Source organism: Oncorhynchus tshawytscha, linkage group LG02 (assembly GCF_018296145.1).
Source record: "Oncorhynchus tshawytscha isolate Ot180627B linkage group LG02, Otsh_v2.0, whole genome shotgun sequence".
NCBI lineage: Eukaryota > Metazoa > Chordata > Actinopteri > Salmoniformes > Salmonidae > Oncorhynchus > Oncorhynchus tshawytscha.
In genome coordinates, this window is record NC_056430.1 from 24,188,736 (window position 1) to 24,214,849 (window position 26,114).

The 26,114-nt window shown below is 42.0% G+C and overlaps 1 protein-coding gene across 1 annotated transcript in view; it reads left to right on the forward strand.

Annotated features, from left to right (window-relative positions):
- The first annotated feature begins 13,338 nt into the window (after positions 1 to 13,338).
- Positions 13,339 to 26,114, forward strand: part of LOC112219113 (prickle-like protein 2) — a 107,477-nt gene continuing 94,701 nt past the window's right edge. Inside the window, exons 1-2 of the mRNA XM_024380328.2 lie at positions 13,339 to 13,539; positions 14,180 to 14,265. The gene's annotated coding sequence lies outside the window, so the exon portion shown is untranslated. The remainder of the gene's footprint in view (positions 13,540 to 14,179; positions 14,266 to 26,114) is intronic.

Below are 26,114 nucleotides of genomic sequence, written 5' to 3' on the forward strand. Positions count from 1 at the left end.
TCAGGCTGTAACACAACAAAATGTGCAGTGGTATGAATACTTTCTGAAGGCACCATATGTGTGTGCTGTCCATGCATGTGTGTTTCCATGTGTACACGTGTGTGTGTGTGTGTGTGTGTGTGTGTGTGTGTGTGTGTGTGTGTGTGTGTGTGTGTGTGTGTGTGTGTGTGTGTGTGTGTGTGTGTGTGTGTGTGTGTGTGTGTGTGTGAGAGAGCTTCAGCCAGTGCATGGAGAAGGGGTTCTATCTGTATGTGTGTGTATATGCCACCTTTCCCACAGTCCCAGCCAGCTCCCAATGTGTGGCACATATGATGAGTCTCCAGAGTGTCGCAGACTGCAGCCCACCACAAGGGAAAGCCAGTAAAACAGGAAGAAACATCCTTCAAAGACACCATTTCACCCACTTTCCCCACACTTTCCCTCCCCTCTTGATGCTGCTTTTCGACTGTAACTCCAGTGTTACGCTAGCCTTCTGTTATACTCGGGACATTGTGTTTCCATAGCTAGGGCTGACAGTGAGGACTTGTGAAGAGCAGAATCAACGACCTCTGCATAATCAAAACAGTTGCTTTGTAAGAATGAATGTGCAAGCTGAGAAGTAGCAGTGGCCTGGCTTTGGCCTCAAGTGAGAGCAGGTTCGCTGGAGCCATGGCCCAGTGAGACACGGGTGCCAACCCATGTAAATGCATTTTTTTCAATCATTTCAGGAGATATGGCTGAGGCCATGTGTTTCCAATGACTGAAAAAGATCCCAATGAAAACTATTGCACCAAAACATGTTGGTTTTGATAGGCTAATAAATAAATATTTCATTGGACTCCAAGAGTTACTGAACATGTTTTTCATTTCCGTTAACACAACACGTGTTCAGAAAATGTGTGCACACATTTACAGTAGTAATACACTTCTCACCATGCTCTGTTAACTTGACAAATACTTATGCTTCCATAAGAGAGTTCCAAGAGACAACCTCTGTTTATAGCTGTTTGTGCTGTAAAGAGTCTGGTATTTGTCGCTGGGTTTTGGCAGGCATATATAATCTGGGCTTTGATGAAACTTAAATGCAGCTGCGGCATGTAGTTGAACTGCTCTCTACTGCTCCCTGCTGTTGGCCTTATGGGGGAGGCGCTGAAAGGGTTGTAAAATTCTGGGAACTTTCCCTGGTTTTCCAGTAATCCTGGGTGGAGTCATCCGGATTTCCAGCGTATTCCCTCTTGATTCAGCGAATCCTCCAACCGTGATTTCGGGAAAATCAGGGAATTTATTTAAAGTTCCCAGAATTTTGCAACCCTAGTGCTGATATCTCCCTTGCCCTCTCTATCTCTCTCTCTCCCTCTCCCTCCCTCTCTCCTTCCTTCATTCCTTCCTTCCTCCCTCTCCCTCCCTCCCTCCCTCCCTCCCTCCCTCCCTGTGTCCTCAGGGTCGATTCAGCATCAACCTCTCAGCAACAGGCTTCCAGCTAGCTGAGGAAACCAAGTGGATCTCCCAAGGAAACTATGTAGCTGCTGATATACACAAATCCCAGGCAAGAACATGATGCACATCACATAGCCTCATGGTTGGTCACTTATGATGGCGAGTTTTCATCTGAGATTTACCCCAGTGTTTTACCGAACAGGCTTTTCACATTCCTGGTTTCAGACATCATTCTCCACTTCCCTCCTTCCCTCCTTTCTTCTCTCTCTTTCCATCCATCCATCCATTCTTCCCTCCCTCCCTTCCTTCCTCTTGGCTCCAAAGGCTTCTCTGCTCTGGGTATTGGCCCAAGTGGGCTCTGTGGGCTCAGTGGGCACAAGTGGGCTCAGAATCCTCTGATGCCTTAAGTGCCTGGAGAGACCGGAGCCTTATTGGGCAGTTGCACGGTGAAGTGGGCCCTCCTGGTTTTGTAATGGAGATCAGGCTGAGGACGCTGAATCTGTCTCAAAGCCAGTGGAGCTCTGGACACTCAAGGCTGGTTAACTGAATACCGGTTGTTTTAAGTCAAGTGCGGTGGAGGGCACTCACTATAAGTGTTGTCCAACTACAGAGGAGATGCCGCTCCTTTCATTCCGTGGGATAGATTTGTTGCATTTGATTATCCTGTGTATTAAGCTGAAAGTGTTCCACATCATTGCTTATGCAAATGCTATTAGATTACTATGCATTTACACTACCTGTCAAAGGTTTTAGAACATCTACTCATTCAAGGGTTTTTCCTTAGTTTACTATTTTCTACGTTGTAGAATAATAGTGAAGACATCAAAACTATGAAAAAACACATGGAATCATGTAGTAAACTACAAAATGTTAAACAAATTCAAATACAGTTTATATCTGAGATCTGAGATTCTTCAAAGATTCTTCAAATCGTTTGCCTTGATGACAGCTTTGCACACACTTGGCATTCTCTCAACAAGCTGCATGAGGTAGTCGCTTGGAATGCATTTCAATTAACAGGTGTGCCTTCTTAAAAGTTCATTTGTGGGGGGGTTATACAGAAGATAGCCCTAGTTAGTAAAAGACCAAGTCTATATTATGGCAAGATAAGAACAGCTCAAATAAGTAAAGAGAAACAACAGTCCATCATTACTTTAAGACATGAAGGTCAGTCAATACAGAACATTTCAAGTTTCTTCAAGTGCAGTCGCAAAAGCCATCAAGCGCTATGATGAAACTGGCTCTCATGAGGACCGCCACAGCAATGGATGACCCAGAGTTACCTCTGCTGCGTAGGATAAATTCATTAGAGTTACCAGCCTCAGAAATTGCAGTACAAATAAATGCTTCACAGAGTTCAAGGAACAGACACATCTCATGTCACGGTCGTCATAATGAGGAGACCAAGGCCGGGGTGATATACATTCTTCTTTATTAACCGAAGAACACTAAACAAAATAACAAAAGTGACACTATAACACAAGTGCTGACATGCAACTACACATAGACAATAACCCACAAAACCAATGAAAAATGGCAACTTAAATAGGATCCCCAATCAGAGACAACGATAAACAGCTGTCTCTGATTGGGAAACAATTCAGGCCACCATAGTCCTACATATACCTAGACATACTAAAACCCCATAGATATACAAAAACCATAGACAGGACAAAAACATCTAGACAATACAAAAACATAAACCAACCGCCCTTGTCACACCCTGACCTAACCAAAATAATAAAGAAAGCAAAGATAACTAAGGTCAGGGCGTGACATCTCAACATCAACTGTTCAGAGGAGACTGTGTGAATCAGGACTTCATGGTCGATTGATGCAAAGAAACCACTTCTAAAAGAAACCAATAAGAAGAAGAGACTTGCTTGGGCCAAGAAACATGAACAACGGACATTAGACCGGTGGAAATTTGTCCTTTGGTCTGGAGTCCAAATTTGAGATTTTTGGTTCCAACCACCGTGTCTTTGTGAGACACGGTGCGGGTGAATGGATGATCTCCCCATGTGTATTTCCCACCGTAAAGCATGGAGGAGATGTGATGGTGTGGGGGTGCTTTGCTGGTGACACTGTCTGCGATTTATTTAGAATTCAAGGCACACTTAACCAGTATGGCTACTGCAGTGATACACCATCCCATCTGGTTTGAGCTTAGTGGGGCTATCATTTGTTTTTCAACAGGACAATGACCCAACACACCTATAGGCTGTGTAAGAGCTATTTTACCAAGAAGGAGAGTGATGTAGTGTTGCATCAGATGACCGATGACCTGGCCTCCACAATCACCCATCCTCAACCCAATTGAGATGGTTTGAGATGAGTCAGACCGCAGAGTGAAGGAAAAGTAGCCAACAAGTGCTCAGCATATGTGGGAACTCCTTCAAGACTGTTGGAAAAACATTCCAGGTGAAGCTGGTTGAGAGAATGCCAAGCTTGTGCAAAGCTGTCATAAAGGCAAAGCGTGGCTATTTGAAGAATCTCAAATATAAAATATATTTTGATTTGTTTAACACTTTTTTGGTTGCTACATGATTCCATATGTGTTATTTCATAGTTTTGATGTCTTCACTATTATTGTACAATGTAGAAAATAGTAAAAATTAAGAAAAACCCTTGAATGAGTAGGTGTTCTTAAACTTTGGACCGGTAGTGTATATGTAATTCATTCAGCGGCCCCATTTTACAGTTTGGTTTAATACCTTTATAACGTTGTGACAGAGAACCTTACAAAAGGCCAGAGCCTAAAACCACCTTCAACAGGGTTTTTTCTTCTCATGGCCAGTTATAAAAGAGATGGCATGGTAGATGAGTTGATACATCATGATTTGTGTTACTGTTACTAAACTATGCTGTATCCTGTTTATTGTAGCAGTGTAAACATTGTTCCTTGTTTGTCCACAGGATGGAAGCAGAGTGACATTAATGCGTCAGGGTTACAGTGGGAAATGCACTCCGTCTTCTGGCTCTGTCCTGCTCATCACAGTGGCCTAAATTGACCGTTTAACCGTGTGTATATTACTAACTATTCTTCAGAAATAGATCATGTTTTATCACTATTTACCACTATTTCCCTCCAAAACATGAAACATGTCACCTGTATTGTGTTTGTATCCATAGTACACTCTTAGAAAAAAGGTTTCCAAAAGGTTTTTACTGGCTCACCCCATAGGAGAACCCTTTTGGGCTACAGGTAAAACCCTTCTTGGTTCCAGATAATAACACTTTTGGCTCCCTCTGTGGAAAGAGTTCTACATGGAACCCAAAATGGTTCTACCTGGAACCAAAAGGGTTCTACCTGGAAACAAATAGGGTTCTTCAAAAGGTCATCCTATGGGGACAGCCTAAGAACCCTTGGTTCTAGATAGCACTTTTTTTCTAAATGTGTGTGGTTTTGGCATCCCTCTGTATTGGCATCCCTCCCTCTCTTCGCAGCTCTCTTCAGCTGCTTTTCAAGCCAAGATATCCAACCTCTCAGTGGTGCTAAAGTAACGAGGGTTCCATCCTCCAAATGACCCCTATTCCCTCCAATGTGTAAATATGTCAATAGAACAGGTGTAAGTACTGTACATAACATGGTAAATGACTTATTTATTATACAATATACTCAACATTTATTTTTACATTGTAAGATCCTTTAAGAATTGTGTTTTCTTCTCTCCAACAAACACCACACAGTGTACTGTATTTACTGTGTATCTATCCACATCCCTTCACCATACACTAGAACAGGGGTATTCAACTCTTACCCTATGAGGTCCGGAGCCTGCTGGTTTTCTGTTCTACCTGATAACTAATTGCACACACCTGGTGTCCCAGGTTTAAATCAGTCCCTGATTAGAGGGGAACAATGAAAAACCGCAGTGCAACTGGCTTCGGGGCCCAGAGTTGAGATTGAGGGCACTAGAACATAAAAATGTGCCTTAGAAATATGTAGCATCATATTCAGTCCAGTGTACTGTAGCTGCTTTGTGTTTCTTGCAGTGTTTTTTCTCTCATATTATGGCAGTGTTACGGCCTGGCTCTTCTTTGTCTAATGAGGCAGAAGAAGACGGTCAGTTTTGGGTATGTGTATGAATGTGTACACACTTTGTATGTACTTTCTCTCTTACACTCTTAGCTGTATTACAGTCTCTGCATCCTTCAGCGTTGTTTTTCCTATGCTCTGTGGTGTCACTATCCAAGCTAGTTCAGTGGCTGAGTGTTTATGGAGCAGTGTAGTAAGTGCTATGTTCCTACCTGTGCTTTAGTTCTTGTAATGGCTGTTTAGGCTGGTCTAATAACCTGGTCTAAAGCAGTACACGCAGTCACCAGCAGTGAGCAGTAGGATGGTACATTAGTCAGGTGCCCTTGCAAATGGGAGAGACAGCCCTGCACGGCTTTGGCACAAAGGCACAAGGGAAATAAGTATTTGACCCCTCTGCAAAACTGACTTTGTACTTGGTGGCAAAACCCTTGTTGGAAATCACAGAGGTCAGACGTTTCTTGTAGTTGGCCACCAGGTTTGCACACATCTCAGGAGGGATTTTGTCCCACTCCTCTTTGCAGATCTTCTCCAAGTCATTAAGGTTTTGAGGCTGACGTTTGGCAACTCGAACCTTCAGCTCCCTCCACAGATTTTCTATGGGATTAAGGTCTGGAGACTGGCTAAGCCACTCCAGGACCTTAATGTGCTTCTTCTTGAGCCACTCCTTTGTTGCCATGGCCATGTGTTTTGGGTCATTGTCATGCTGGAATACCCATCCACGACACATTTTCAATGCCCTGGCTGAGGGAAGGAGGTTCTCACCCAAGATTTGACGGTACATGGCCCCGTCCATCGTTCCTTTGATGCGGTAAAGTTGTCCTGTCCCCTTAGCAGAAAAACACCCCCAAAGCATAATGTTTCCACCTCCATGTTTGACAGTGGGGATGGTGTTCTTTGGGTCATAGGCAGCCTTCCTCCTCCTCCAAACACGGCGAGTTTTTGCCAAAGAGCTCCATTTTACTCTCATCTGACCAAAACACTTTCACCCTGTTGTCCTCTGAATCATTCAGATGTTCATTGGCAAACTTCAGACGGGCATGTATTGGTTGGTGCTTTCGTGAGCAGTGGGACCTTGCGTGCACTGCAGGATTTCAGTCCTTCACGGCGTAATGTGTTACCAATTGTTTTCTTGGTGACTATGGTCGCAGCTGCCTTGAGATCATTGACAAGATCCACCCGTGTAGTTCTGGGCTGATTGCTCACTGTTCTCATGATCATTGCAACTCCACGAGGTGAGATCTTGCATGGAGCCCCAGGCCAAGGGAGATTGACAGTTCTTTTGTGTTTCTTCTGTTGTCACCTTCTCACCAAGCTGCTTGGCAAAGGTGTTGTAGTCCATTCCAGCCTTGTGTAGGTCTACAATCTTGTCCCTGACATCCTTGGAGAGCACTTTGGTCTTGGCCATGGTGGAGAGTTTGGAATCTGATTGGTTGATTGTTCGTGTGGACAGGTGTCTTTTATACAGGTAACAAACTGAGATTAGGAGCACTCCCTTTAAGAGTGTGCTCCTAATCTCAGCTCGTTACCTGTATAAAAGACACCTGGGAGACAGAAATTTTTCTGATTGAGAGGGGGTCAAATACTTATTTCCCTCATTAAAATGCAAATCAATTTATAACATTTTTGACATGCGTTTTTCTGAATTATTTTGTTGTTATTCTGTCTCTCACTGTTCAAATAAACCTACCATTAAAATAATAGACTGATCATGTCACGTTCTGACTTTAGTTCTTTTGTTATTGTAGTTCTTATGTCTTTGTTTTAGTATGGTCAGGGTGTGAGTTGGGTGGGTTGTCTATGTTATTTTTTCTATGTGGTGTTTTTGTGTTTGGCCTGGTATGGTTCTCAATCAGAGGCAAGTGTCATTAGTTGTCTCTGATTGAGGATCATACTTAGGTAGCCTTTTCCCACCTGTGTGGTGTGGGTGATTATTTTTCCGTTTCAGTGTTTGCATCATTCAGGACTGTTTCGGTTTTCATTTTGTTTCTCTTGTTCTTTTTGTATTCTGTATACATTCTCATTAAATTACATTATGGATACATACCACGCTGCATTTTGTTCCTCCGATCCTTCCTACTACTCCTCCTCAGAAGAGGAGGAGGAAAGCCGTTACAGATCATTTCTTTGTCAGTGGGCAAACGTACAAAATCAGCAGGGGATCAAATACTTTTTTCCTCACTGTATGCTAATACATAATTTTCATACACAAACCTTGATGTATCACACTATGAAGTCTAATATCAAATCATATGTTATTTGTCACATGCTTAGTGAACAATAGGTGTAGACCAACGGTGAAATGTTTACTCATGGTCCTTGCAGACAGATGCAGACAGAAACAATGCAGACAGAAAGAAAATAGAGAAATAATAGACAGGTAATAACACATAAAAATAAAGGTAATAATAGCTATGATCTTGCTATGAATAGACAAGAGAGAAGACATGCCTCTGCCATAAAGCGCTCATTGCTTTCATGATGATTACTTTAACATTATTGCACTTTCCCGACCATACCATAAAGAACAGATTTACGCTGTGTATTTGTTGGGGCGGCAGGGTAGCCTAGTGGTTAGAGTGTTGGGCTAGTAACCGAAAGGTTGCAAGTTCAAATCCCTGAGCTGACAAGGTACAAATCTGTCGTTCTGCCCCTGAATAGGCAGTTAACCCACTGTTCCTAGGCCGTCATTGAAAATAAGAATTTGTTCTTAACTGACTTGCCTAGTAAAATAAAGGTAAAATAAATAAAATAAAAATGTTTCTGTGAACCCTCCCCCCATCTTTGTTTGTCTATGAGGGTCTGCTCTAGACAGTCACCTGGTCCTCCAGGTGTAATTACTGGTTGGTAGTTTTTTCTAAGATGTGCAGTACTGTGACCATGTGCTATTGACTGTCTGTCATACTGTAGCTTACGAACCATACATGAAAGGGACTTGGGAATACAAAGCCAATGCTATGACCATGGGGCGCCATGAAAACGCATTCAAATAAGTTGTGTGCTGAGGCTCCAGCTAGTTTGTGCAAGCCTACAATACACCAAATCTCAGGTGTATTGTAGGGAGCTTGCGGATTCTTTTAGCTGTTAGTTGTCAACAGATCCAGGGGGCTCTATTAAACACAAGAGAGTGTCTACAGTAGCATAGAAGTGAGGAGAGAAAGAGGGAGAGAGAAAGTCATCATTGTACCAAGCAGAAGGATCTGACAGTGCCATGCCAACACCTTGTGTTTCTACAGAGCTGTTCCTGGAAATGACATGACAGATTTCATGCTCACAGGGAAATTATTCTTGGTAGGTAGTGTCATGACGTGGCCCTTTCTGGGTGTAGATCGTGGCATCCCCCCCCCCCCTCTCTCACTCTCTCCTACACCCAAGTTCTGTTATCTCAGGCCATGAATTCCTGGCGGAGACTCTCTCCTCCTGGCCATGCAGAAAGAGAGACACAGAGAGAACAAAGGTTTTCACATGGCAAACTCCTAAATCCCCAAAATGGGCATTTGAAACAAAATATCCACTTGTGGGAATGGTCCGTGGACACTTAAGGGATGGGTATGATGAGTGTTTCATTTGGTGACCACAGAGAGGACAGGAAACACACATAACTATATCTCTGAATGTGTACATTTCAAAATCATGAGGTTTGCATCTAATTATTGTATAAAATGAATGAGTAAAGATGAAACTATTTGTGAAATGATGTAATGTGATGTTAAACCTTTAGAGAGAATTGTATTCCCTTTCAAGTTTAACTAAGTCATTGGCCCGCCTCTGTGAGCACAGACATGATCTGGCGACATGAACCGCAATTTCCTATTGTTACGAATAAAAACCCCTCCTGAGGAAATCTTCTTCAGACCACAAAAACCTCAGCATAAGCTAAGGGTGCAATGGATGTTGAATTCCTAACCATACCACGTGGAGTATTGGCTACACGGGTGGAAATAGTTAAATTCTGAGACTATCAATCCCAACAGAATAAGAGCAAATCTTAGATACTAATTACTAGTCTGCAGCTAGAAATTATGTCAACCTGGGATGCCGAAGACAGACAACCGCCGAAACAGCTATTCTATGAGAACATTTCTGAATGGTACTCTGAAGTATCCATTCTAACCACAAATGACTTTGATCTTCAGGGAAGCAGAGAGAGATGCTGATGAGCTGACTCTCTGCAAAAGGACCGGATTCCAACAGAAATCACGACGACACACTGGGCATAAATATATATTAATTGCAATTATACCTGAATGAGTGAGCGTTCATGTGCAAAGGATTAGCATTTCAATTAATATAATTATCAACTGTATAGTGATTCCATTTGTCTTTCCCGCATGTTTTCAGTCCACACCCACTTCCCTTTTTCCACCAAGCCATCATATCGGCTTAGCCCACTAGGGAACATCCCCTATCATTTCCTTGTAACCATATCTACTGTGTTGTTTGTTTATGCATTTCTGTGATTATTTAGTTAGTTAGTAAATAAATGATTAAGCCAATTGGTGTATGGATGATTCATAGTAATGGCTGGGTTCGTGCAGATAACCAACATTTTACAACGTTTGGAATGAGACTAAAGTGAGATAAAGAATAATTCATTAATTAGAAGACTAATTGATAAGATATTAAAATATCTGAAGAGTTATATTAGAAAAATTATAACTTTGTAATCTGAAGATTTTCCTTGGTGCCCACGACTTCCTAGTTAATTACATTCACATGATTAGTTTAATCACATAAAAATAATTACAGAGAATTGATTTAATAAAATAACAGTCTTCACCTTTAATGATGCCAAAGACACGACAGTAGCCAACAGTAGATATTGCATTCAATGTAATAAGGTTGGTCTGAAACCAGTTGTTTTAGTGTCCAGACAGTTTGTGATGTAGCACTTCTGTGGGTATGTTGTGGATCTAACATACAAGGACCATGAGCATGACCATGACCATGTCATTATCTAAACAAAACCACTGGTCTTTGGCAGAGTATCAATCCTCAGAGAGATAACATCCCAAGTACTGTAGCAGCCCACATTGACTAGATGTATGTACATTCCCCCAGACCTCAGGTTAAATTAAACAGCCCATTCAATCTCATGTTTTCCAATGTAGGAGGTAGGTCCTCTGTAATATGTTATGGTCATTGGTTCAGCACTAACATGATGCCAGAAAAATAGATTACTTTACCTGTAATGGTTATGAGCATTTTATTGATTGTTTTAAAAGCATGTGAAGCTATGTTACTTAGAACGACATCTCTGCCAGTAGAATGTGTGTATGTGTGTGTGTGCTTGCGCGCCCTCCAACTCACCTAGTATGGTTACTGTTTACCATCTCCATGGATCCTTCCTCACGTAGGCATGTTCTGTTTTAACAAGACCCAGCAAACACCTGTAAGTCTACGGAGCCCAGGTGCTAGGATCACACTGTCATTCACAGCTCCAACTTCAATTATCACTGTCAAAAGGAGAAGATTGAACAACTACTCTGACACCTACAAGGTAAACTAGGTAATTAACTTGTTTTCATGAGTACTTATATGAGGTGCTATGACTTGAACTCAATCTAACCTTATCAGCAATTCATACACAACCGCTCTTCACATGCTCACTCATATCCTCTGGCAATACTCAATCTGGAACAGACTGCTAAATAGGTGGGTTGATATAATTATCCAGGTAAAGTGTTTAGCCTAGGGTTAGAGCAGCCGCAGTGTCCCACCTGAACTGTTGACTCCTCCCCTTCGGGCGAGTTCAGCGTCACTGCACCCTGTATCACCAACCAGAGCCCTGTGCCATGCTAACAAAGTGGTAACAGACAGAAAACCCCTTTGTGGGTTTGCTACTAAAACCACCTTAGTATGCAGTATTCCATTGGAAAGCTTTGACATTTCCCCCTGCAGCAGTGCAGGGAGAGTTACCTCTGAATTATGCAGTAGAGCAAGTTCAGCTGTTTCCTTAATCTAACCTCGTGGAGCTGTGCAGACTGCATGTTCATATTTTTTTAGAGCACATTTAATGCTGGGAGTGGTTGGAGTCCCCTTTCAATGTGGAATATGTGTTTTGTGTGTATTATGTATAGATTACATGGTTTCACATCATCATCTTGTACTGGAGTGAATATTTAGAATCAATTTCTATTCTATTCCATGTTTGTATTTTTTTATTTTGAACTACAGTTTACATCTAACCATTGTGTAGAATCAGGTGTGTGTGTGTGTGTGTGTGTGGGGGGGTATGGTTGTCTGTGTCTGTATCTGTATCTGTACCTCTGCTTGCATCTGTGTCTGTCTACATCTGTGCCTGTGTGTGCTCAAATCAGACATATTCCCAGATCTTCCCACACAGATTAAACAGTGACCTCGGTCCTTATAGGTCCTGGGGCTCTACTGTACATTCCCAACACATGTGTCCTTTATCCTAAGGACATTTTATTTCTGAACACTGAAAATTGTGAGGTAAAAAATCATGGCATGCCCTGGGAAAAATAAATATTAGACACCTCGGCCATGATGATCCTCATCCTGTTTTTAGATAACATCAGGATTATCGTAAACCCAGCGGCAGATAAACCTTGTAGAACAGCCCCCACCACCATCACCATCATTGCTGTACATACACAAACTGTGTGTGTGTGTGTGTGTGTGTGTGTGTGTGTGTGTGTGTGTGTGTGTGTGTGTGTGTGTGTGTGTGTGTGTGTGTGTGTGTGTGTGTGTGTGTGTGTGCGTGTGTGTGTGTGTGTGTGTGTGTGTGTGTGTGTGTGTGAGCGCTAGAGCGTGCATATATATCTCTCTGTGTCTGTATAGAGCCTGCTGATGTGGAACATTGGATGTTTTAGTCCACAGGAGTGAGGAAGTCTGAAGATCAAAGCTCTCACCTACAAACAGTAGACAGCGCTGACTATCTTTATTTTATCATCTGTGCCTCAGTGCTGCTTCTTCAGAGTAGTGTAACCTTGTTCCAGATTCAAAAGTGTTGAAGACAGATGTCTGAACATTGTGGGAAGTGAAGCAAGGTAAGCACATAGAAATGTAGTGAATTGAGTGGTACATGAGCATGTTGAAGATAGAGAAAAGCCAAGAGGGAATTCAAGGAGTTGTATAATATATTAGGCAGTTTTACCATCCTTTGAATAAAATTTTTAAAAAATATATATATATATACAATTGCCCAGTAAAGTGAATAGAGCCCTGAGCATGGAGATTATTGCAGTGATATTCTTAACATGGCTCTGCTCTCTGTGAAGAATTCTCCTTTGAGAGGAAAAGCTCTCTCGAGTGCATTGAGTCTGTCTGCCTGTGTCTTGGTGATGCGGCAAAGCTTTTCTCTGGTGGTAAATGGCAAGCACTTGTTGGAGAGCCAACTCTGCCTGCTATACCTCACAGGAAATTGAAATGGGAATTTGAAACGGGAAATTCCAGAGTGGGAGGAAAAAGTTTGACACTTCATCAAACAAATGGGGGTAAAATGTATCATTTCTTACCAAATGTGACTTGGAGAGAATACAGTGAAGTGAGTCCTCAGTTCTGTGTTTGAGAAGGGGAGTTTTTTTGGGTTGGCTTGGTTACAGTCTGATGGTAAAACATTAGCATAGGAAAACTCATGAACGATTCAAAGGCAAAGTTTTCCAACTTTTTAGTTTATTTCATACAGTAGGCAATATGATGGAAAAATACTCTGACAATTCACTTGTAATGTCAATTACATTTTGATTCTATGTAGCCTAATGAACGGAGTGAGTATGGTTAACACTTTACTTTTAGAAATGTAATTAATAACGACAGTGTAAAGTGTTACTTGCAATATTTAGCTGTCAAGATTAATATATTCTGCGGAATTTGCTGCTTCTATTGGAGGCAATAAAGTAGAGCTGGAGTATCCGGAAACCGCGCTTCTTCATTGATGAATGAAGCGCGAGGGCAGGGCTCTCTGTTTGAGGAAAGTCGAGCGCCACGATTTGTTTACGAACGTGCGCGGACACTCTTCAAGTGTACCTTTTGCTTTATTGGTCTCAGTTCTCATCCCACCGTCCTGGAACAAGACTGGTATGTTCACTCGCAGCTCCAAGAAGAGAGAATCCAGTAGAACGGTGAGTGATGCAAGTTGTCGTTTTTCATAGGATCCCACGTTTTAGCAGAAATATAATAAACGATGGTCGCATGACAACGGCATCAGTGTGGTTACCAGTTTCCACAAACACTGTGCTGTGTAAATGCAGTCTGTGGACTTTGTTTCTCAATCGGCAAAGCAGTGCATTCCTCTTTGTACCGTTTCCGTGGGGAAGTTACATATGCTCGGGAAAGATAACGCATCCACCAGTACAAATCAAAGACGAATTAAGTCACATTAATTGGCCCGCTGATGAATAGTTGGTTTGTATTCTACGCCAATATGCATACTTTGTCAAACCTTTCATAGAGACTTCTGTTTTTATGAACTGTTAGACTGAGGCACAGAACTATATTTTTTCCAACATATTTTCTTTGTATCAGTGGTATTTTGGGGGAATTTTGCCCAGGTCATATACTCAAAGGGAGTAGGACCTAATGCACCTGGATTTATGTCATTGTAATGTCTCAAAATCTCGATGGCTTTCGAGATAATCTGTAAACCTACTCTGTCCCAATGTGAATTGTTGTCATGTGAGAGACCACATATTGTATGTGTTTGATGAAGAGATGCGTTTATACAAGGAGGTATCATATATTGGTTCTTCTCTCTGTCACTAGCTGAACACCCTTGCTGAATCAGAGAGTGAACAGCTGTGTAACGTGTGTGGAGACCAGTGACCGGGCTTCATTCTGCACCAATGGAGGTAGGGAGCCTCTCTCTCCTTCTATATTTATACACTTACCCTTACTTTTACAGGGCATCTCTCTACTCCCTCCCTGCCAAAAACTTCAGTTAGTATCAGTTAAAAGATTCAGTGGTGGTAGTTGGTAAGGTGAAATAGTCCTTGTTTGAGAAAACATCCTGAGGAAACTCTGAATACATACTGCTCTTGAATAGTATAGACCATATCTCTATTCCAGTTTGAGGCATTGGACACTTCCTTCTCTGCTAGAGCACTGGTCTGGAGGACAACTGTGAGTTACTGAAGCCCTCATGTGTTAAGGCTTTAACGGACTCAGCCATGCATATCAGAGTCAGCAAGGCATTGTTCATGATCTGTGTGCCCTAACATAAGTTGACTTTAAGAAAGCCATTCATGCACTATGGGATATTTGAAGCAGTCATTCTACACACACTCTCCGCTTGTATTTGTTTTAGAGTGAAAGGAATGAGCGTTGGGTAGACTTTCATATGCAGCACTTATAAACTGTATTGTGTTTAGGTATGATTTACTATGTGTCTATATATTAAGACAACATTAATTTTCCAGAACTGTTTAAAATAGTTGAACTGTGTGTGTGCAAACTTTATTACAAGAGTTATTAGTTAAACTGGGTGTGACAAGCAAAAGCTCTATTCAGTGTTAAATCGGGGCACTCATCGATTATTGAAAGCAATAACTTTTACCTCTAAATGATGGTTTCATTTCTTCCAAGAAAAAGTAGACATCCCTCTGTGACACGTCCTCTCTATCAGCAATGTAAGCAGCCCTAATGAAGGCCTGGTCGGTCTGTAAAAGAGGGTCTACACTGAGAGAGGAGGGGCTGCCAGTCTAGGCAGAGGCTCATCAGGCCTCCATTCTGTAAACTATTACAGGGCAACAGCCAACCTCTGGAATGTGCCTTTAATTGCCTGTGTTTGCAGTGCCACAATAAAAGTAAACCTTTTCCCGACAAACCAACCCAACGGCAGACATTTCTTACAGGCGGCCTTGAAAACTCTGCTTTGTGTGCAGAAGCTAGAACAGTGCGAGGGAACTTTATGGCTACGAACATCACTGAACTCCTTTCTAAAAGAAAACACTCCAAGTCTCTTCCTCCCTGGTTCTCAGCAAAGTATGTTTTCATGCCGATTGATGTAGATATGGGTGTTTTATTTTGAATGTGGACTTTAGCTGACCTCAGTGTTGGAGATTAGGTAATCGGAGAAGGCAGGTGCGTACATAGTATAGACAGTACTGTAGCTAGGCTACTATATAACCCTGCTGTTTATTAACTAAGAGTGCCAAAACTACTAAGTCAACACAGGGACCTGCAAGACTGCCAAAATCAGACCTTGAATTGTCTCCCTGGGAAATTATTGATGATGCTCATGGTGTATATCGGTTGGGATTGGCACTGGACTATTTAAAAATAAAAAAACAGCCTTTAAACAGCCACTGTTGCTGATGTCAGACATAGTTGCATAAGAGCACCCTCTTTGATGACATGCACTGTGTGAGGTTGGGAAAGCCAGGCCATTTAAAGAACTGTGTTGAACTCTCAGAAATGAATAACTAACAGTAAAAGGGACTGTGCTAAGTAAGCGCTGAGATCCACATCCCCCTACCATTCCCTACACTTTAACATGTGTATCTCCAGAATTCTCCAAAATATTGATGCTTTTCTAAATGTTCAGGAGCTTGAGATTTCAGGAAGAGTTTGCGGCAGTTTTTTTTCTTCTTTCCTTCTTCTGTGCTATAAAGAAGCTTCCGCTAAGCTGGTGTCCAGGGGTTTTATGCCTACTCTTCCGCAGTGGTTTTATTGTGTTGGCTGGTCCCATTCAGGTCCTATTGAAGGTCCAGTCAAGTGCCATCCATTTTAAATGACTCGGGTCTACTACTGACCAGATTCTTCACCGACCACTGTTGAGCTTTCATCCAACCAATCACACTCAGTCTGGCTTCTGAAAAAGATAGACTAAAGGAAAACTCCAATAAGAATTTGTCACTTTAGTATAACATGATTTGTTCTCAGAAAAGCAATGTATGCAAACGGGAATATGTTATGCGTTACTGTGAGCTACTGTCTTCTAAATAGACTACAGGATGAATAGACTACAGGATGAATAGACTACAGGATGAATAGACTGCTGTATGCCTAGTTGTATTGATTCAGGGGATTAGTTTGATTTGCCTCTGGCTTCAGAACAATTCAATCTGTCCATTTCAATAATGCCAATATATTCTGATGAAGAGTAGCTGCACATTACTAACCCTACTGCAAGTGTGTCAGAGAGCCAGTGTAGCTGTGTAACCAGAGTTGGCAGTTCTAGGCAGGGGAGGTTAGGATAGGGGAAGACAGGAGTGGATTTAACTTGCACAACGCGCTCCTTTGAATTATTAATGCTAGCCGTTGGCTTGATTGATTTTCTTTGTGCTAATGAGACTCATTACAGAGCTTATTAACATGAGCACTGTGTGAGAGCAGATATCTGATCAGCCTGATCGTGTGACCCACTTAACTCTCCACTGGTGTGTTTTAAAGCTGTGTTCGATAACTTGCCTAACGCACTGCCAAGGCATGTTGGCGCACCACTGCCAATGATAATGGTGCTTGAATGTTAACACTTGACCAGTAGTTAATACTAGGGCAGGTTATAGTAATTTTACTGTAACTCCTGCAAAGTCTTCCCATTTGCAGTAATTTCTTCTTGCCAGTATCTTAATTCACGTAGTACAATAGGTTAGTCGTAGTATTTGGAAAAAGCCTGCTCTTGTATGCACCACTGGCCTAAGCTGAAACCCAAGTTGAAGTAAAATCAGAGGAGAAAGGATATGGAGGGTGTTTGGGTTTGAGTTTTAACCCAGCCTCAGTGAGCGCCCTAAAAGCCCACTGACGTCTGTCCTCACAGTAACCCGATCTGATCTGCATAACACAGACCCACCTTGCTATTCATCATGTTAACAAGCAGCCCAGTCAAATAAAACTGTCAGCCTGGTTTGGCATATGAATGTGCCTTTAAAAAGGACCCTCTTGTTTTAGTTCTGAAGAGGCCACAGCACTAAGGCGGGGGGGAGAGAGACCCTGGTGGCCACCACCACACAAACACAATAGGCCTGTTGAATTTACCATGGTTCCTCTCTTCTCTGTAGTGTCAGTATTGGCATGGAGATGGATGCCAACCTCCAGTAAAAGCCCTGAAGAGGTTTACTGGTAATTATTGGACCAAATCCCTATCTCCTCCACTCCCCGTGTCCTTTAAAGTGGTAAGCAGCAACATCTGTGCCGCGTGGTAACACTCATTTAGGTCAGGAGGCAAATGAGATGTTGTGGCGGCTTTTTATTGTGTAAATTGAATGTTTTGTCTTTGTCGTTTTAAGAGGATCCAATTTTAAACGCCTGTGTTTTGACAGCGCCGGAGGGTTTTTGCTCAGCAATAATACAAACCCAGAGAACTCTTTAACCCTTAAATGAATCATAGTTTGACCTTTACAAATCCTCTGACAGGGTTGGGAGCCTATCCTCTTTTTCCCCTCCCTTTCTAGCTCTCTTACTCCTCTCTCGCTCTCTCTCTGCATCAAAGGCTGGGTCAAGATCAGTTGCTTCTCTATGGGCTCCAGAGGGAGAAGCTGTCTTTGGCTGTAATTCTTTTTTAACATTTTTTTAATTAAACGTTCCATTAGATATGGTGGTCACAGAAACGGGGAAGCATGTGGTAGCCCACTGAGACACCGAGGGCCAATCGGACGGCTCGTGAATTCCAATGGAGTGGCATGTTAAAAGTTGAGATGAGCCAGGGTTAGCTGCATCTAAAAGTCACCCCATGTGACAGAGGTCATTGTGGACGGACCCCTCCCCAGATAAGAGCCTGTTTTATTAGTTCTCTCCTATCCAGCGCTCTCCTTTGATCCCCAGTCATATTGAAATATTGTGTTGTAAGCGCTGCTCTTTATGGCCTTTCTGTGTTTGTCTACCTGGAGAGGGGAAATTATATCTTGAGTCTGGATGAGATCCAAGGAGTAATGATGCTGCTATCTATGACACCTCTGTAACAGATGCTTTACGCTGCTCAGGGAGATGAAATCCGTGTATGTGTGTTTTCTGTTACAAGGGTGTCATCATTTAAGCTAATGAATACATGACGGATGTGTTTGTATTCTTTTCTGCAATATGGTAATCTGATGACTGTGTTGTGACCCAGTGGAAATGTCATAAAATAGGCCTACCTGATTACTTCTTATCCCTTGCGCAAATAGCCTACAGCTGTATCTGTCCCAAGCTCACTGGCTCGGGTAACTCTGGGGGCCCAAAATATGTTGTACAGTGTTGCAAGAAGCTTCAGGCCAGACCCAACCTGATAGTGTTTCAAGTTCGTTGCAGACAGGCCGTGCATAGCCAATGTGATATATTTATTTTTATCAGGATATTTTCTACCTGCAGGCTGCAATTTTTTATTTGTTAGCTTTATAGGCTATTTTTACATAGCTGGCAATAGAAGTTACTTTTTTAGGTTTGCATCATTTTCATTTAGATAGAATTTTGATTAACCACCTGACAGTGATTTTGAGATACGAAGACTTTATTATAATAATGAAATTAAACCGTTCTACAACTGTACATATGAAAACCATAACTGGCACGCAGATCGGTAGAAATGGTAAGATAAATTGGCATTACACATGAAAGTTTTCTGACTCCTCATGTTGCCTATTACCGGCAACTTCGGGAGAGTAAGGCAGAATCTGCTAAAACCAGTAGGAGCATGTGGATAGTCGGGTCAGGTTTTTTTTTTAAATGATCTTGATCTCTGGCTCCCTCTTGAGTCATTAGAGTGTTATTTCATCGAACAGTGAGCTTAAAGCATCAGACATGCTCAATGCATACAGTGAGTTGACTTTTTCCACAATTTGTTAGGTTAAGCCTTATTCTAGAACATATTTTTTTATTATCTACACCCCATAATGACAAAGCAAAAACAGGTGTTTAGGAATTTTTGCTAATTTATTAAAAATAAAACCCAGAAATATCACATTTACATAAGTATTCAGACCCTTTATTCAGTACTTTGTTGAAGCACCTTTGGCAGCAATTACAGCTTCGAGTCTTCTTGGGTATGACGCTACAAGCTCGGCACACCTGTATTTGGGGAGTTTCTGCCATTCTTCTCTGCAGATTCTCTCAAGCTCTGTCAGGTTGGAGGGGGGCTTTGCTGCACAGCTATTTTTTTGGTCTCCAGATATGTTAGCTCGGGTTCATGTCCGGGCTCTGGCTGGGCCACTCAAGGACATTCATAGACTTCTCCAGAAGCCACTCCTGCTTTGTCTTGACTGTGTGCTTAGGGTCGTTGTCCTGTTGGAGGGTGAACCTTCGCCCCAGTCTGAGGTCCTGAGCGCACTGGAGCAGGTTTTCATCAAGGATCTCTTTATACTTTGCTTTGTTCGTCTTTGCCTCGATCCCGACTAGTCTCTCAGTCCCTGCCACTGAAAAACAACCCCACCGCATGATGCTGCCACCACCATGCTTCACCATAGGGATGGTGCCAGGTTTCCTCTAGACGTGATGCTTGGCCATCAGGCCAAAGAATTTCATCTTGATTTCATCAGACCAAAGAATCTTGTTTCTCATGGTCTGAGAGTCTTTAGGTGCCTTTTGGCTAACTCCAAGCGGGCTGTCATGTGCCTTTTTTACTGAGGAGTGGCATCCGTCTGCCCACTCTACCATAAAAGCCTGATTGGTGGAGTGCAGCAGAGATTGTTGCCCTTCTGGAAAGTTCTTCCATCTCCACAGAGGAACTCTGGATCTGTCAGAGTGACCATCGGGTTCTTGGTCACCTCCCTGACCAAGGCCCTTCTCCCCCGATTGCTCAGTTTGGTCGGGCGGCCAGCTCTAGGAAGAGTCTCGGTGGTTCTAAACTTCTCCCATTTAAGAATGATCCAGGCCACTGTGTTAGTGCAGACAGCAATGCTGCAGAAATGGTTTGGTACCCTTCACAGATCTGTGCCTCGACACAATCCAGTCTCGGCATTCTACGGACAATTCCTTCGACCTCATGGCTTGGTTTTTACTCTGACATGCACTGTCAACTGTGGGACCTTATACAGGTGTGTGCCTTTCCAAATCTTGTCAATTAATTGAATTTACCACAGGTGGATTCCAAGTTGGAGAAACATCTCAAGGATGATCAATGGAAACAGGATGCACCTGAGCTCAATTTGAAAGTCTCATAGCAAAGGGTCTGAATACTTATGTAAATATGGTATTTCTGTTTTTTAAATTTAGTCCATTTTAGAATAAGGCTGTAATGTAACAAAATGTGGAAAAAGTCAAGCGGTGTGAATAAATTTTTGAAGGCACTGTATCTAGTTGATTTCATTAAAACACATAGGGTGTGTCTATATATGACATTGTAAAAAATACTTTTGTTCTTAACTGACTTGCCTAGTTAAATAGAAAAAAAATGGATTAAGACATGATTTAAAATTTAGACCAATTGGAGACAGCCCTAAAACCCAGACAGCTTTTAGGGAAACACTTGTGACCTCTCATTGGGTTAAGCCACGGAAGAAGAGTAGCCAGAAATTAAAGCTTAATGTTTCTGCATGACGTCTCATTTTTAATTATTTGCCAACAGGGACAGTTTCGTGGCGAACAAGACACTAATTTGCCATTGGATAAATATGGTAAGATGAACACATAGCTAGGCCTATCTGTCCATTCCCTAGCCTGTAATTTCATTAATTTGTGTGGTATTAAAATAATATCCCGCTAATGTGAAAAATGATGTAGAATTTTTTTTTTCGGACCTGCAAATACGATGATAGATTCATACAATGTTTTTACTATAAATGTTATCTTTCCACCCTATTCTTGTCCACAGTTGTCTGCGAACCCACAACCTTCTGGCCCTCAGCCCTGTGCACTATCAAAATTCCTGCGTTGCCATGTAAATGCTTACAGGATGAAGAACAGTTTGGTCTGTCCAAGAAGTGAGGGTAAATGGTAGACATGTTTTCTGCTATCCACTTTGTTTTAATGATTATTTAGGGTTTAAAGGAGGGTCACTTGTTTTTTTTGGTTTTTCAAGCATTCAGGGAGGGTTTAGGTACAATATATTTTGCTGACGGGAGGGCCATCCATGTAACCCTTATTATAAATAATGTTTACTCCCTAACATAAATTAAATATTTGAAGTCATTAGTGTAGGCTGTGCAAATGTTAACTATACTATAATTGTGGTAGTGTATATAAGGCTTCACATTCCTACAACCCATCGACTTGTGCATCTTGTTCTCTAAACAGCCATAAAGCCAAATTGAAGTGCTGTTGATTAAAGTCTTGGCCCGGGCAGACAACAGAAGTCGTCTCTTTACCCTGACTTTGACGTTGTGGACTGGCCAGTGTGTCAGTGCCAGAAAACCCACATAATCAGAGAGCCCAGAAGTCACAAGCCAAAACTTGCATTTTGACTTGCATTTTGAGTAGGTGCTTTTCATTCTGGGACCTTCAAAAACTTTTATTCAGTGTTGGGGGTAACTTTCCTTGTTTTCTAATTCTATGGGACCAAATCTTGTTTTAAGCTTTGAGGAGTCTTGTTTTCCACCTTCACTTAGTTGTTTGTGTTTACTGTCTCAGTGTTGAAACGCTTTTGTTTTTCAACAGGGAGGCGAACATGTCTTATTCAGACAAGACTGGAGTACATATCCTTTGTCCTAAAGGGCAATTAGTTTTCAGCAATAGATATCAAATATGGATGTTTAAAAATGGAACAGTCACCCAGCTTTTATTATTGTCTTATCATTTCTTAATAGTGATCTGCCATTACATGTTTTTAACAACCAGGAGAGATGGTCCTCATGGCACTGTGTGTGTTCCACAGCTGATTCCTGAACAAAAACATATCGAAATCTTGTGCCAGACTAGGGGTATCTCTGTGTGTCTTGTTGCTTTAGTCTGATCCCCATCTATTTTCCTAGACTGTTATTAGAGGTCATACTGAACAGGTGCCAAGCACTCTGGGTATTGGACTGAGACAGATTGGCATCAGAAAATCCCTCTTTGACCCAGAGAGAGACTGGAGAAGAGGATGAAGTCAGACTCACTAGATAGTGATGTAGACCAGCTTATCTACAGTATGTAAGGGAGAGGGCAAGTGAATCCCAATGTCTGGAGAAGTGCATTTGGTATTCTGAATCGATTTGTAACTTTGACTGACATTGTAACTTTACATTCCTGTAGGAAAACATTCGTCCTTGTGATTTTGTTCGATTTGCATACAAACCTTGTGGTTGCTGTTTACATGTTTGTTCCCCTCTGAAATTAGGAGAATAAATTGATCAATGCACTCTCCCCCTTGATGTGAAGAAATCCTGGATTTGCCGGAGAGCTCCTTCCCCAGTAGTTTCTAGCCATGAAGGCAGTGTTCTGCTCTGCTTTGGAGTCTAGAGGACTTACTCCGCCTGCATCTCCACTGGTGCTGATCCTGGCTTAATGAACTGTCCCCTGGAATAAAGGGGGAGTCTCGCAGCCGTCAGTCACACACTGACTTCACTACGTACCACAGCCTACAATTTCCACCCGCCCACACTTGTTAGGGTTTGCACTGTTCATTCATGTCATTTGACATGTTTTCCCGTTAACATCAGGAGATGCAGTCATTATCTCTGTGTCCCTTAGGCCAGGGTCAAAGGCCAGCGCTGACACACTGTCACACACACTGGCTAAGATACACCAGACACACAGCTGTGGCGGTATCTAACTCCATCTCTGTCCCCTCACCTAATTACCAGCCCCTCTCCACTTCCCATGACATTCCTGTGACTATTGGCACGTTCAGCAGTCTAACTTTTACCTTCTGTTCATCTAAAGTCTCCTTACTCTGCTCTGGTGAACTCTGATGAGTCCTATACGCAGAATGATGAGTTTGCTGTTACACCACCTAGTTGTTATTTAAAGTATTAGGATAGATTTCAGCTCTAGCCCAGAGTCACCAGCAGAGGTAAGTGTTGTATCTGACGTTATCGCCTGGCATTTTCATCACCAATATGGCCAGAAAGTTAGTTTCTCACTGTCGATTCTATTTTTATTTTTTATTTTTTTATAGCCATATAATGTATATTTAATCAACATAAACAAATCAGAAGAGTGGCCCAAGTCAGGTGGCTAAAAGACAAAACAATAGACATTTTAACACTTTCACCTAAATGTTTCCCTCTGGGATGGAACATGATGGCATTTCCTATTTTCATTATGTACCTGAATCCCATTGGAGCAGTATTCATTTGTTTATTCACAAAAAATGGATTTGATGACACAGCAGTCAGTGTTGATGTATTGGAATGGTTTATTGAGTTAGCCAACTGACTGGATATTGGTTGCCTTTAGTAGTGTATTGAGCTGCAAGCATGACCATGGTAGAATTCAATCTAACCAACACAGTGGTATATCACATTGTTTAAATGTTAAATCATATTTGAAGTGGTGTAATAAATGAATGTTTATAAGCTAAAATGAACATGTTCTGGTGTGTAGGTTTGCTTGTATCTGGCCCAAGATGTCTTGCGGACTGTGTTGCATCCATTCCCTCATGCTCAGGCTTTTCATACTGCGTATTCTGCATCATCTGAGGAGTGGGCGAAGTGTTATTTTTGGTCCCCATCACATCCACAGCTCACAATGACTCAAAGCACACAGCAGAATCCATGAGTGACGCAGTAGCAGATATCGTCAATGCTCAACAACAAAACAGAGGATATTATAGAGACCAGAAAGATCCTTCATCACCGGTCAACATTTTATGATGTCCCAAAGATTCTATGCATACAGAAGCCTTTTTCTCTTGGCTATGCATAGTGAGGTGTTTAAGTGTCCATACTTTGTGTGTGTGTGTGTCTATTAATAGCCAAGAGAATGCTAGTGAGCCCTGTGTTTCACAGATGAAAGAGTAGCCGCTCTGCTTTTCTGGACTCTGCTTATCAATCCATCTGAAAGGAGAGGGAGAGGTCAGGAAGTTGCCCCACAAGGGAGAATTTTACTATCTTTGTGGGGACCATTTGGGGATTTTAGGTCCCCACAATATTAGTGTAACCAGTGTATCTCTGTTTGATAGTAATGGCACCACTGGGCACTGCAATGGTCTTCCACCTGAAACTTGAGAACATGAGACTTTTAAGACTATTCTACACCATGTTTATGGATGTAACATGTTTAAAAGGCTGTGTGTGTACGTGCATGTGTGCCTGCGGTAGCGAGAGGGAGATGGGAGGCAGCGTTAAGAGTATTTCAGAATGAGCACCATGTGAGGTTCCTTCAGTAGGCCTTACCAATATCACCCTATTAAATCCTCCATTCCTAGAGGAGAATTATTGCACAAGAAACCCAAACTCTTCCTCCAGCAACTCCGTATAGCACTGCATATTTGAATGCAACGCAGATGCTCTCTCTTGTAGGGACACATTTATTTGTGTAAATTGACTAATTGCCAAGGAGATGTGTGAGTGGCTGCTGGTGCCTGTTGGTGCCTTGACAACTGGCCAGCCCAGAATAACATTGACCATAGCCGTTACCATTATTAGGGTGACAGATAGCCAACAGGCAGGGCCTATACAACACAGCCAGATTAACAGCTAGAGGAAGGAAGGCAGTAGGAGAGAGGAAAAATAGCTATTTTGTGAATTGAATTGGCTTTGGACTCCAGTGACCTTGTTTTGTCCTATTAATCTGCTTAGTCATACTACACGTCCTGAGAACAGCTTAGTATTAGTAAATAAATCAGCGTTCGCTTGGTCCAGCTCACTGCATCGCTGTAAAGTTGAGTCTGAGTGAGGAACTTGGATTGAGTTCATGTAGATAAGCTTCAACTAACCTTGACCTTTTTTTTTTTTTAAAGATAAGCCAGACAGTTCTAAGAATGAAGCACTTTGTGAGGGATAGAGTGTTTCATTTCAAGTAATTGACATCAGGTAAGGGTCCCGTCCTAAAATGTGTCATTGACACTGCAGAATCAAATCAAATGTTATTGGTCGCATACACACACATAGCAGATGTTTTTGCGGGTGTAGCAAAATGCTTGTGTTCCTAGCTCCAACAGTGCAATAACATCTAACAATGAACGGGCAAACCCTTTACCGGTCTGTTGAGGGGTTGATAGTTTGGTATGTAAATAAATTACCAACGGTTTGTCTGGACTGTCTCAGTGTAGCAGAGTCACATAGAGTTATTGAACTCATAAAGTCTGCATTGCAATTGAAAAGTTTAGGACCTTGTGTCTTGTGAAATAGGAGACTATATAACTAACAAGTCAAGGCCATTTTTCATGTTTAGGCCACTCAGTGATTTATCTCTCAACCTGATATCCTTGTAGTTTGAGCTAGCAGGGAGCGTTCTTCTTTCACTCAATTTGAAGTTGAACATGTTCAAATTAGCTTTGACTATTCACAAGATGTCATATCTAACGACCAGAATCTATCAGTCCATGGCATCATAGGTTATTGTAAGTTCAGTACCACCACACTGCCACCAACCCAGCAGAGTGATGTGGTGAATATGCAGGTTGTCATGTGTTAAAGTTAACCAGGAGAATACTGCAGGCTCACTGGGGACTGAGACATCATGGAGGAGGGATTACACATCGTAGGTGTGAAATCATCACTCTCTAACCACACTCTCGCAGGATCCTGATGTGGTGTCACTAATGTGGAACAGCACTTTCTATGCTTTTGGCAGTTTCAAACAAACCACCAGTCTGACAACTGTCTGTTTGGCTTTCTGTCACGAATAGAACAAACCATACAGAATCACATTGGGGAGGGATTTACCATCTTTATCCAGCTGACGCTCAGACAAAACTTAGATA